The following is a 14,243-nucleotide window of genomic DNA, read 5'->3' on the forward strand; positions in this document are numbered from 1 at the left end:
CCAGAGACTTCTGAGCTCTGTTTTGAAGGCCTCTTTGTTTCTTTATAATTTTTTCCACTTCTTCAGCTTCCTGTCTCCCCATTTAATTATAGAGGTGTCAATGAGGTTGATTAGAGCACAGTCTTTGGGAGCCAGGGGACTGCCATGATAGCAAATCTAAGGAGAGACAGCCCAGATGAGAATCTCTTATAAATAGCTACAATTTGCAAAAAGAATTTTAGTCTGCTTAAAAAAGGAGGCCAGAGGAAAAAGGCATTTTAACTCTGCTTGCTTCTCTGCCACTGACCAACTCTGGCACCACGCAAGACATGTAACTACACTTCATGATCCAGTCTTTGAGAACCTGGACATAACCCAGCTTTACAAAACTCCCCAAATCCTTGAAACATAAGGTGCAAAGCCATTACAGCAATCCTCTAGTAAATGTGTATTTAAACCCATCTGTGTGCCTGAGTCCAAGAACCTGCAGCCATAATCAATGTGAGCAATTAGCACCCTAACTAAAGCTGTATCACTCCACACTTTGAACTCTGTGGGTCCTTAGCCCAGACCCTTATCTCTGATACATGGTGGCAGACACTACAGTAAGGAGAAACACCATTATCTCCATGATAATATTAGTCATGCTTAAATCGCTGAAGTGATGCTTCATAAGGAATCCAAAATGTAGATTAGATTTTTTTTCTTTTCCATGCTTTCAGATAACTGTTATTCCAGGTAGTACTTGATGCATTATCCTAAGGACACAGTGAGAAGGAGTTTTGTTCCAAAGGGTCATCATGCATCAAGGGCTCACGTAACTGAAAAACAGAGTCTGCACTGTAATGAACAGATAACAATAAAGGAAAAAGACAATCCAGTATTTCGTTTTAACTTTCTAAAACAATCTGCTTGCTCTATTAGGCTCTGTTTCCTCTAATGGCTGTATTTACAACATAAATTAAGGCAATTACTAGCCTTGATTCTCACTTACCCAGTGTGCAATTATTTCCATAGCCTAATCTACTTTCACTTGTTTCTTTCATATTTTCCAAGAGGTGCAAAGTAGCATAAACAGGCATGAAGCTCACTGAGGTTGCATCTACAGTTGCATTTTAGTATGAATCAGAAACATGCCTTTGACGGAAATTTCCTAATTATTCGTACTTGCCATGTGCTGGTTCACATCACAGAACGGTTGTGGAGCACAAGAACTCAGGTCTTTTCAGATTAAATTTACACAGACGTTCAGTCCAGGGCTACACTTGATGTATTTCCACCACTACCTGCATTGCAGTTCCCAGGACCTGACGAGAATGAGCGTGAAATAAAACCCTGCTAAGGTCCACAAGGTGGCTGTCGGCTCTGCCCAGATCTACTCCCGTTAGTCCATAGTGCTTCTTACTGTAGACACAACTTGAATACTGGACTTGGGTGAAGACCTATAGTCCTCAGCTCAGCAAACACTGCCCAGCTGAAAACAACAGACCCATTTTTCTCTTTGTTAATGAATTTAACAGGATTATGCTGATCTAAAGATGAAACAAGTGAATGAGGAGCTCCGGATCAGAAATCATTTTGGTCCCCTTGCCTCACTCCAGCATTGTCCTTAGCAGCAACATCCAAGAAGGTAACATACAACACCTTTCAGTCCTCATCAAGACTGCTCACTGCTGCCTCCAGGTCTGGACAGAAATGCTGAAGGCTTTGGAGCATCAGTTCAACCAAACACCACACTGAACTGGTTGATAAAAAATTCTTTCATGACTTCTGTAGGAGTACTAATGCTACTTCCAGGGAAAACTTACTCAAGTATTTATACTCCTCTGGTGGTATGAAATTGGATTGGTTCATCATTTCCTTTTAGTAAAAAAAAAAAAAAATTAATGACCCAATCCAGTTTTAATAATGAGGACATCATAAATTTCACAATGACCATATTCTGAAAAGCATCAAAACCACGAAAAACACATTATTGTAGGTCCCACTTTGAAACAGAACTTATAGCAATGTGGTCCTAGTGACCATTAACCAAGATCTCTTTCCTTCATAGTCACACCAAATGCGTGTGCTGCCTAGAGTAATGAAAAATATACTCTTTGGACATAACATAGACTTAGTATGTCCTGAAGTGGTTTGTAGGACATTTAGTAGCATTTGAGTTTTAAAAATCATCTTAAATTGGTAGGATAAATAACACATCTGTACCTAACCTTTTATAAAGATAGTACGCACACACCTGCAAAGTCTGCCCACATATTTTCTGTCTACAAGACACAAAGCATCATCATACCCTCCTGGAAAATAACCTTTTTTTGACAGGGCTTTTTCTTGTTGAAGACTGTACAAGGACAACATAAAACACACACCAGAGAATAAAATCAAATACTTACAAAAAACCTCAACCTATCTAAGTCATCCTTCTCTCTGTATAGGAAGTGGCTTGTTTAAAGATGGCAGGAGCATTTCTTGTCTAATTTGCCAGTTCCACATGATAATTACATTAAAGCTGTGTGTTTCCTGGAAGTTTTACTCTAAAGGATTTGCACCTATTCAAACATTTTCTTTTGGTCTGTGTGGGTTCTCTCCCCCAACTCCTCCACATCTCTATTTGCCTTCATGGAATGGAATGAAAAATATTAAAAAATATATCCAAGAAAACATTTTCATTATGGCAAATTACAGGAAAAAAAATACTAGTACAGCACCATTCCAGCAAAACCATTAGCTTTTTTTTCCCCTTATTTTTCTTTTTTTCTTTTCTCCTTTCTGGACAGGCTGAGCAACAAAGCAGGTGCACTGGGGAAAAACACATCTGCTGGCTTTGCACAGTGGAACAGAAAGTCCACTTTGTTTTACTGCCATTTCAAGCCGCTTAAAACTCCAGTGTAGAAGGAAAAAAAAAAAAAAAAAAAGAGCAAAATCCAGATTTTTCTTGTATATTCTTTAGGAAATTCCCTTGTTAAAGCAGAACAGTAGAGGTTTTCTCTTGTTTCTCTTCCCTCTCCTTCCTTTTGAAAGGACTGCTGCAATCTTGAAAACATAATCTGGGAAAAAACATCTGGTCTTCACTTTTTAATTACATTTCAATCATCTCAAAGGCTTTCCTGGAGGTAGACATACCTACAAGGGCTTCTTGTCAAAACTATAGGAGTTACAGTGCTGCTGTATAAGTGGATCAACTGTAATGGTGGATTTGGGGCCAGTCTAAATAAATAAGATCATGCTACGTGAAACTTTCTCTTTAGAAGTAGGGACTGACAGCGAATTTTTGTCACTGACAGAAGCATGGCTTGGGGCAGGGAAACCTTTGAGGGGAAGACAGAGCCAGGGACAGAAGAAGCATCCAAACCGAGCAGTGGGAGTATCCCGGCTGCTTGCCTCTGGCTGCTGCCCAAACCTTCTCACATAGGCAGCAGGAGTATTCCCTTTTAAACAACAAAAGCCATGTCCTCCCTGACCATTTGCACTGACCTTCGAATGAGGACAGAGGGGACATGAGCTCGGCGGTGGCTGGTACCTGCTTCCCGAGCCCCCGCCTCCCGCCCAGGTGCTGACACTCTGGAGACCACGCAGCGGGAGCAGGAGGGCTGCCAAGTACAAGGTGTTATCCTGGACGCTGGAATGCCTTGCTACGGCTCTGAAGCACGCAGTAATGTAGATATGAGAGGATAAGGAATTCGCAATTTGTTCGGGCTGTGATCCAGCAAAAAGCACTTAAGCAGGTGTGTTACCAGCAGAGCCACCAGCTCCATCACACACAGGAAGCCGATGTCCAACTTCACAGCAGCAGGATCCACGCCATGCCAAGGGAGCAGGGGGATCACATTGAGAAAAGCCCTTTTTCGTTTTCCTTCTGTTTCCAAATTTCATGTCAACCTGGCCACAGTATCCCCTAGAGCACAATGGAAACAGCACTAACGACTAGAGAAAAGTGCTTCTCTCTTTCTCTTCACTAATACTTACGCTACAGCAACTGAAGACAAGAAGAGTGCACTCTGTGCTATGTTCAACACAGACAGAAAATAAGGACGTGTCTGAAAGCAAAAATTATCAACTGTGAAAGAAAGCTAGCGGGAATAACAAAGGTGGTGAGAAGAATGAGTTGACCATTGTCACATGGTAGACATGCTATCCCAAATTTGAGTCCAGGAGGCTCTGTTGCCTCTTTACCTTGGGGGTCAGTACTATCCACTGTGTCATCCATGCCACAGCAGCCAAGAGAGATGAAGCAACAATCCGAAGTAGCAGATGTACATGTTGTTTCTATAATCAATAGTATCTGCCACGCTTCTATTTTTGAAGCAACAAATCTTACATCAGAGCCCTGAATCCTGGCAGCTATTTTACCATTTTAAATTATTTAGTAAAAAATGGTTAAATAGTTCTCTTTCTAGAGCTCAGGGTGTGTATATATATATATATATATATACACACACATATAGGCATGTATTTAGATATTAAATCTAAATAATATGGTATGTATTGACAAGACAAAGCAGTTTTTATCCTTTCTTTCCTTTACCCTTTTATGAATCTGCAAGGAGGTTATGTCTCAAAGTACTATTAGTAATAGAGATGTAAATAAATGTTTCATCAGCATCCCTTTTAAAGAGCTTTGCTCACAGTGTCTCTTGCTGGTAAGGTCAACCTGACATAAACCAGTTCTCAGCAGGCAACCCCTGGCTTTCAAAGAAGAAATAGAACTGCAGATGATAAAGCACCTTGTGTCAAAACTAGTGCCTTGTGACTTTGGCCTCACAGTTAAACCTCAAAGGTCTGTTCTGAAGTGATGTAACTCACAAATTATCTTTGTTCATTACTGGTTTTAAACTTCATAGTAGTGAATGGAGAATACCCTCTAGATCAACAGAAAATCATGACAGGATGGGAAATTGCATACAGATAACAAAATGACAGCAAGAATTATTTTAAAATTTTCGTCATCCTTCCTTACTCCAGATATTTAATAAGATTGAAACAGTTGGTGCAGTTCTAAGTAGCCTAAGGTACAATAAACAAAAAAGTAGTTATAATCTCCCACTTTGATTAGCAAACCAAACCAAACCTTAGTAATCTCAGTTGTTCGGTGTTTCCAGGTGGCAAGGAATGGGTATGACTTTTCTTGTCCAGAATAGAAGGGTGCTAAACCTGAATTTGATTCAGACATGTTCAGGGGATGGAGTTTTCCCCATTTTTACATTTCATGTTGGCTGTCACTACTGTATACAGCCTTTCAGTCAGATATACAAGACCCTTCAGTCCTGAGCTAGCTCCACAGTCCATTTTAAAATACATTTTCTAAGAAGCAACAGCTCTCATCCCATAACAGCGTTGCAATGTGATCCTTCCAATATTCATATTCAGTTGCTTGACCTGTAGTGGCAAAATACTTCATGAACCTACTGCTGCTCATCCAGCAGATTTGCGCTTGGCAGTGATGGATTCTGCTGGCAGGCGGTGCTGGTGGCCTAGTCCAACCACAAAGGAAGGCCAGTTGGGGTGTGTATGTGGTTTCTTCACTACACTGACTAATTTCAGTAGCTTAGATGATATGTGATATTTATGGATTAGAGGCAAAGATGGGAAATGCTTACTTAAATTTCAAAACTGCCAAGCCTTAAATATGGGATGAGAAAACGCAGAAGGAATCCCAGCTTGGAGGGCAACTTGCTTTTGAAACCACCGTAGCAAGAGAAGGGCATGTGTTTGGACAAGATTTATTCTTATGTACTGAGGACTGATCAAGAGTAGAGCTCTGCCACACTCCTTCCAAAAAGCTCAGAAAGAAGCCGCTGAGAAGCTAAATTGCTCCAAACCCTCTCCCGTTCCTCTGCAGAAACCCTGCTGCATACAGGTGACATGCTTGATGGAAGGATGTCAGGGAGACACAGAAGCCCAAAAGGTAGGATCATACACATATTATCTATTTAACTTAGAGAGAGATCAAAGAAGAATTCACAAAAAAGGCCTGGGGTTGAAGTCTCTCATTTTTGGGAACAAACTCTCTAGGAATAAAGGGTCCCATATACTTCAGAGTGAAGAGCTGTTAAGAAAGATAAGGAAAATATCCTGGAAATTCTGGATATTTCAGGGGTGCAAGGTATTTGAAGTAAGGTTTTACACCACAGGAAGTTTGGTGCATAGGTTCTGTAATGCCCTTTGGATTTCCACGAGGGAAAAATCCTGTGAATAGAAACATAAACATGCTTACAAAGGCGCACAAAACCTACAACCGAGAGCGAGATACAAAGAATCTCACAATGCTGTAGTTAGGCCAGCATCAGCAACAGTGGCATATGCCTTTTTATTACCATACCATAGAAACATACATACGATACTTACATCCTGAGCCAGGGAGTCTAAGACCTGCAAGCTTATCCTGGGGTGGGAAGACCAGTACAGAATTTCTAATTTCTAAACCTAGACAGGCACAGTTTTGGGGATTAAGCGTAGGGCTAGTTCTCCGCTAGCTTTGCCATTTTTTGGAGGGGATGTTGGGTTCCAGCAGGAAGAAGGGCAGCGGCTCAGAGCCACAAAGCCTCCTTACCGTGACATGATCCAGGCACCAGCAGCACTGGGCCTCCCATCCCTCTTCCAGCCATCAATAGCACTCCAAATGGAAACACAGTTAGGGGAATTTGTTTCATTAGTCTTCTACACAAACATTTACACGTTTCCTTCACACTCCTTTAATCTTGGAAAGGGAGCTACTGATTCTAAATGTTGCTGGCATCTCTCTGTCCTTGTGCACGGGCCCATCCAGCACAAGTTAAGTTACCAACACCTTTAGATTTTCTTCCAAAAGAGTCTCTCGTTTCTAAAAAGAAAGGAAAATGAAAGAGATGGGATTCTTCTCTAAATTCTCGGTGGATATTTGTTTTCTCTGGATGACTATTTTCCTACATTTCAGCAAACAGCCTGCCCATGTCACCCTCCCCCTCGGCACCTGGGAAGCACATTGTCAACTCTGGAAGTGTTTATTCTCTGTAGATTAAACAGCATTTGCTGGATGCTGATCACAGAAAGTTGTAAAAACAGATGGACAATGATCTGTCCAGACTTCCAGAGCTCACCATGAGAAGGCTACTTACATAAAAACATTTTGCTGAAGGATCAAAGGATTTTCTTTCCCCCCCTCTATACTCAGTTACATGAGGTCTGTTATATAAACATGGGAACACAAAACAACTCTGACTCTTGGAACTAATATTCCAAGTTAGGTTATTAGAATTAATGCATTGGTTTAATAAAAAAACACAACAAAAAAAAAAAAACCAGTACACAAAACCAAACCAGTCCTATGCATGATCCTTTTCCCATTTCACCTGCACGTCAAAGTCTTTTTCTTTTTTTCAAATATACTGTCACTCCTTGATTGCAGTGGAAATAGAAAAACTATTTATTCTCACCAGAGCTCCAAATCAAACTGATTTAAAAGTTGACATTAGTGTGCTCTCTCGTACATCAACATAAGCAAACAATGTGCTATTTAAAAAGCATCCAGGCTTTCATCTAGGAGTAAGAAATAAAGAACATTTTTCTAGGTGGTGAGTTCAACCCTGAGCTGTGCCTCTGACAAAGTCTCAAGGTCATGCTAAATGACAAGATGAACATGAATTCCCAGTGTAGTGCTGCTCCAAGAAGCTAATGTGATGAAGAGGAGATACAGGATGGGTAAGAAAGATGCTGTCTCTGCCTTTGGCTCTCATGCTTGCAATACAGGAACTGTGAGGTCCAAGTTCTTGCTTCCACACTAAGAAGGACTTGGAAAAAAGAGTGGTTGCAGGGAAAAAAAAAAGCAAGAAGAATGATGAAAGGATCAAAGCATTTGCTTCACAGTGTGAGATGCAGATGATCACTTTAACTCATCAAAGAGATGGTTTAGAGGTGACTTGATCTCAGCCTATGAGTAGCCATATGGGAAACAGAAATTTAATAGAGGGCTTTCCAATCTAGGAAAAAAAATTATTGAGATCAAACAGCTAGAACCTGAAGTTTGTTCACGTTATTAAATGATTGTCTTACTCTTCAATCCTGATTCTGTAATATAACCCTCTAGTTCTTGTTCACATACTTCATCTTGGAAACTAAGCAGAAAATTAAGCAAAGAACTAAACAGAATAAAATGGGAAAGATAATTCAAGAACATACATGAACAGAAAAGCCACCAGTGATCTCAGATGTATACATCAGTATTTTCCACGCTCTGACTTACTTTGCATCCCATGTTCATGTTTTTCTGCCTTCTAAATTTTAATTAAGATCATTTAGAATATTAACTCCTCTGTCAAACAACACTTCATACTTTTAAACTCTTTATACTTGTCTTCATGCAATCAGGTTTCTTCATTACCTAGGAACTAAAGACACCTCGTGCCTTTACTTTGTATACCAGGAAGCTGGAGCTAACCCCTAGCCTGGAGAGCAGCACGTTTCAAACTGGGGATGGAGGATTGCCACTTCAGTGGCAGTGGCCATTGAAAAGGTTATCAAGGAGACACGAAAACTAGCATTTCGGCTCCTCCATGCACTCAGGATTTCCAGGCTACTGTTTTGCAGTACCCATGGTGTGTGCATCTTTGCACAGGCATTCAACCAAGACGCGAGTTTGGGAAATCTTACTAAACAGTCATGTCATAGCACTACTGTCCAGAATGCAGGTGGTATGAGAAATACCTTTTGTTTTTTACTAAAGAGGAATTCTGTACTGTGTATTAAAACATCTAAATAACACAGGAAATTTCCATATGCCTCGTTCAGTATGAAGTCCATTAATTTTTGACAGTGATTAGTGTTTTTCTTTTTTATTATGATAATTAATCTCTGGACTTTGATGGACAGTTTACAAATAAAACATAAGGAAACTTCCAGAACAGGTTTCAATTTAGACAAGGCAGGTAAAAGGTTAAGAAAGGGAAAAACCTCATGTCAAGAACAACTTATTGCCTGGCATGCAAAGTAATAGTGTGTGTTTGGAGCTGCAAGCTTTCTTGGACACATCCTCAATATCATTACGCCTTATCCAGAAACATATAAGGAAACAGGCAGTATGCCAGTCTTTATCACAGGAGAATGCTGAATGCTTCAGTATTAAAAGCCCCTAACACAGTATAGCCGCCTGCTGTACATATTTAGTATACAAGCACCAGCACTGTGCAAGCTCTTCTGGACAAGCATTTTGCTTTGTGGTTGTTTTTTTAAAAAAAACACATTTAAAGCACTTCGTAAGAGCAATAGTCCTGGGATACATACAAAGAAAAGCATTTGCCTTAGCAGTGTGTGAAATCCCTGAGCTGACAAGCTGTGTTATAACGCAGAACAGAAGAACATCCCACACTTGACTTACCTAAAGAGCTCTTCATGAGCAGTAGAGTCAGCCTCAGAGCCCTTAGAAGAACGCTAATTAAGAGCTTTCTGTTATGAAATGTTAGGAACAAACTACAGACATACAACAAGGGAGGATGAAAGTCCAGCCCTCTGCCTGCATCATCCTGCAAGGGCAGCAGGTTTTGGGGAGCCCAATGGTCACTCCATACCTGCCTGGAGCCCATGAGCAAGCAGCTTGCCCCTGATTATCAGGGCAGGGAGGTGGCAGTCTCTTCCTTCCCCATCTGTACTGTCAGTCTGGGAAAACTCAGACACTCCCTCTGAAGGAATAAAATAACAGCTCTGCATCCAGACACAGGGAGGAAAGAGAAAAGACTTCTCCTTCTGAAGGCCCCTCAGCTTCCACCCCATACCATGAGTTGTACCCTTGGTGCCCCAGTTGTGCCCCTGGGAAAATAATAATTAGGTGAACGTTCTAAGGTGGAGGAGAGAGACCAACTACCTTCTGCAGTGGTGACATTTATAGAAGATCTCCTCTGGTTAGCCAGAGCTTAACTCCTGGTAGTGCCCACCCTGCCAGCCTGTGGGGTGAAGGCCCATCCTGCCGTGTGGGACCAGGGACACTCACTTTCTGATTGACACGTGTGTGTGTTGTGTACACACCTCACAAGAAACACAGCATAAGGGAAACACAGGGATCTGTACTACCACCAATGAGAAGCAGCAAAGCCATAACCACTTAACTTGTAGAAGCCAGGGAGGAGTTAAGCCTGCCTTCCACCTTTCTAATGAAGCAAACAAACCAAGTTAATTCTTCTGTTTTTCCTCCTCATCTGTCTCTGCCCTTCCCTTCCCTACTACTGAGTAATGCATAATGTATTATACATTAATACAAGTATCAAATGGGATCGTTGCCCCTGACAGTCAGCACTCTTCTTGCTCCCCGCCACAGGAAACATGAGCTGTTTGGGTAACTCTCCTCTTCTAATTTATGGAAAAGAACTACAATGCTGACTAGCAATTATAAGCAAGATTAATGATTTGCCAAGAGACCCCTTTGTACTTTCAACGACCTATACAAAAGCTGTTCTTTGTTTACAGAAAACAAATAGTGTTTTGAGAGAAAATATGACGCAGTTACCAGTTTGGAATTTTTCCCCAGAAAACTACAGACTGAATATTTTAAGCCAGCACTATGGTAAGCCCTGCTTTGCGCAGTGTCTGTATCAAGTATAATCTACCAGGTAGAAACTCCTCTAGCTTACTCAAAGCCTAACACTGTGATGTTTTACACAGGGAAACCTCCACCAGAAAGCAGCAAGCATGGTGCAGATATATCGTGTAGCCAGTTAAGCTGCCTTAATGTCAATCGACGTTTTACTTACAACACTGTTATTCCAGAAATACTTACTGGATCAATTAATTGTAAAATCAAGTAAAGATTATTTATTAAAGACGTTCTCTCTGTCACTGAAAATACTTTTGGGAAACTTTAAGAATTTTGGTAGGAAATGGGAAGAGTGTCACTGCCTGCTATTGCAGTAAGGCAAAATATGCTTTCTCTTCTCCAAATCCCTAGAAAGCACCAGTATGCTTTTTAGGTGTCACTGTGTTCACTGTGGGGCTTCCTGAATGTTCTGTGTTGAATTCTTTATCTTTGTGTAGTTTAAAATGTAAATAAATCCTTTACATACCACTGTGTGAAAACAAGCCAGAAGTCTACTAAAATGCACCTAGCTGTTATGTTTTCTTAATGTGTCTGTCTTGCTGCTTGGGTTTTTACCTCATTTCAGAAAAAAAATATGAGCAATACTGAGAAAAATAAAGAAGAGTTATTCAAAGCAGGAAGTGTGGTGCAGAAAAGAGATTTATATTCAACAGAATTATACATAATGTGTTCAATAATGTTTACTTCTACCAAATACATCTCTAGCCTCCCATACACATACATATACAGAGGACAGATATTTTCACTCTACACAGTATCTTGCGAAGAACTGAAAGCTTTCCAATCCCACTAAAATTGGTGAAAATTAATGTGCAATTAATCATATCCTGGAATTATTCCGTGACTCGGAAGAATAAGCACTAGGACAAAACAAATACACTCAGTGACTAACATAAAAATATGAGCGATTTGTTAATAAAACCAAATAGCTTAACAGGGGATCATGCTTCCTGCCTTTTTTTTTTTTTTTTTTTTTTTGGGGGGGAGGAGGGGCGGTATTTTGTTGTTGTCGTTTTTTAAATGAAATCTATGAAGGGAAATCATGTCAGGGAGTCACTATAGGTACTCTCCTTGTGACTACTTATTTCCGCAATAAATCTATGCATAATTTCAGTTTGCTACTGATAGCTTCAGATTACCAGCAAAATGGTATATATCAAACACCTGCATTTGTTTCCCAATACACACAGTAATGCCATTTGAAGACAAATAGGTCTGAGTCTTATGTCTTTAAACACTCCTACCACCTGTGTAAAAATTCCTAAGAACTGTGATTTTCACCATTTTACTTTATGCTGGGTATTAGATGCCTCAGGAAAGGGTGCTCCTCACCTTCTTTCTCCTGTTACTCCAGGTGGTTAAACCAAAAAGACTCTAATACATTTTATCTCACCCAAATTCTGGAGGAACCAGTCAGTCTGAACACATCAGCAAGGCTGTGACCAGCTCTTGCTTACACCCAATGACCTAGAAGTCACCATCCAAAACTGCTACTCAAGCTAACACAATTTATTAGAAACCCTATAGCCAGTGCACTGACTAATCTTGCTGCACACGACTCCCATGCTCCAAAGGCAGCCTCAGTCCTTTTTGTTAGCTAGGGGGCTGTGTTCATAGGGTAATTCTGTATGGATTTCCCCAGGATCTCATTCTGCTCATGCTCCAAGTGAACTGAAAATCAGTGAGCAGCAGTTAGATGAGAGTTGGGCTAGAGATAGAAAAGCTTTGCTGAGCAATTCTTATACTTCATTTCAAACATATTTAAAGGCTGCGTCAAAAGAAGTGAGACCAGCATGCTGAGGGAGGTAATTCTCCCCCTCCACACTGTTCTTATGAGACACCACCTGGAGTACCACATCCAGTTCTGGGTTCCTGAGCAAAAGACAGACATGGACCAGTTGAAGAAAGTCCAGAGAAAGACCATGAAGATGATCAGAAGGCTGGAGTACCTCTTCTTTGAAGGCAGGCTGAGACAGTTGGGCTTGTTCAGCCTGGAGAAGGCTCTGGGGAGACTTTACAGTCACCTTCTGGTACCTAAAAGGGGCCTACAAGAAAGCTGGAGAGGAACTTTTTACAAGGACATGTAGTGATAGGACAAGAGGTAATGGCTTTAAACTGAAAGAGTTGCGATTTAGATTAGATATAAAGATTAAATTCTTCACCATGAGGGTGGTGAGGCACTGGAAGAGGCTGCCCAGAGAAGCTGTGGATGCCCCATCCCTGGAAGTGTTCAAGGCCAGGCTGGATGGGCTGGAAGCAACCTGGTCTGGTGGAAGGTGTCCCTGCCCATGGCAGGGATTTGGAACTAAATGGTTTGGATTGGAAAGGGCCTTAAAGATCATTCTATGATTCAACTTCTCCTGAACAAAAATATGATGAATTACAAGACTATAATTGCAGCATATTTTAAAATATTTTGAACTATGATTTGCGTTTGCATTTCTCATAGATCCTGTTAAAAGGACTTTTCCTGCTAAGCCCATTCAGACATGTCTTTTAAATGACTCAAAAATTCAGTTGCTACCAACAATAAAGCATTTAAGAAGAAGATGATACTGAAGACAGCACATGTAAAATAATGCACATGGACAAAATGGGCAGAAATTACAATGTAACCATAGCATTGCAAAAGCTGAGAAAATAATGACCAAGTATATAAATGGGGAATGGGAATTAGTATTCCATCATAGCGCTGTTTCCAAAATGCAGCCTTTTCTTCTTTTTTTCCCCTTTCTTCTCTTCAACATTTGACCTGCATGTCAAGTAGAGGAGCACGCAGGGAGGGAGAGATAGCTGAAATGAGTATTTACACAGTATTAACTGTTATTTTCAAAGATGAAATAATTAGCCTTAAAATCTGACATTTCAGAAATGACAGGACAAATACTGCTGGTTAAAAATGTTTGACTAAGGTAAACCAATTCATGATTATTTTTATGAGCCCCAGAGTGGAGTTTGCAGAAACCACAGGTAGTTTGTATTATAGCTCATTCTTGAGTAAGACTTTTGGAAAAGTCTGCTTTGTATGAAATAAACAACTCTAATAAATGAAGACAAGCTGTCTATTTAAATAAATACTTTCTTTCATCATCAAATAAAATCCCTTGACTGGACATCAATCTTCCTTACAGAAATGTAAACTTTGAAAGCTACTTCCTACCTCAGTAATAGCTATAGGTTACCTGGCTATGGATAGCAAACACACTGTATATTACTTTAACTATTTTTTAAATGGTGGGCATAATACCCAGGCACTAAAGAAAGTTATTAAGGCAGTATTATTACAGCAGACAGTTTGTAAGTTGGTTAGTGGAACAAAGTATATTCCCAACTATGCATATTTCTGTTTTCTGCCAAAGAGAGAGAGTATTTATAGTAGAAAATCATAGCACATGCCACGTATATCTATAATCAAAGGTTCATCTGCATTCCTGTTCCACAGCACAGTGATCATCTGCATCCTAGTGTCTTCAGAAGAAAATGTTTCTTCTATAATTGCTCTCTTTTATATGCTACAATCCTAAGGTTCTGCCACACACTGGAAATGGGAATTTAAACAGGGAAGAAGAAATGCTACCGATGTACAGGATAATAGAATAAATTTCACCTGTTGGAAAACAAGGAGCATTTCTTTTCTGGATGAGAAAAGGCCAAATTTTCAAAGAGGATTCAGCCTAGGCTTGACATCTGGGCTATTACCAGCTTT

General features: G+C 40.3%; 1 protein-coding gene and 1 long non-coding RNA gene across 6 annotated transcripts in view; both read right to left on the reverse strand.

The window, feature by feature from the left end:
• The window catches only part of RBMS3 (RNA binding motif single stranded interacting protein 3), a gene marked incomplete at its 3' end in the record, with an annotated part of 709,654 nt that overhangs the window by 228,905 nt on the left and 466,506 nt on the right, over positions 1 to 14,243 (reverse strand). The gene's annotated exons all lie outside the window — the stretch shown is intronic.
• LOC309436590 lies at positions 11,527 to 12,386 on the reverse strand. The gene is made up of 2 exons (XR_014183372.1): positions 12,092 to 12,386; positions 11,527 to 11,752 (listed from the first exon to the last, which is right to left on the reverse strand). It is a non-coding gene; the product is annotated as an uncharacterized lncRNA (long non-coding RNA).

This window comes from Streptopelia decaocto (assembly GCF_964273445.1).
Source record: "Streptopelia decaocto genome assembly, chromosome: 2".
In the NCBI taxonomy this organism is placed as follows: domain Eukaryota; kingdom Metazoa; phylum Chordata; class Aves; order Columbiformes; family Columbidae; genus Streptopelia; species Streptopelia decaocto.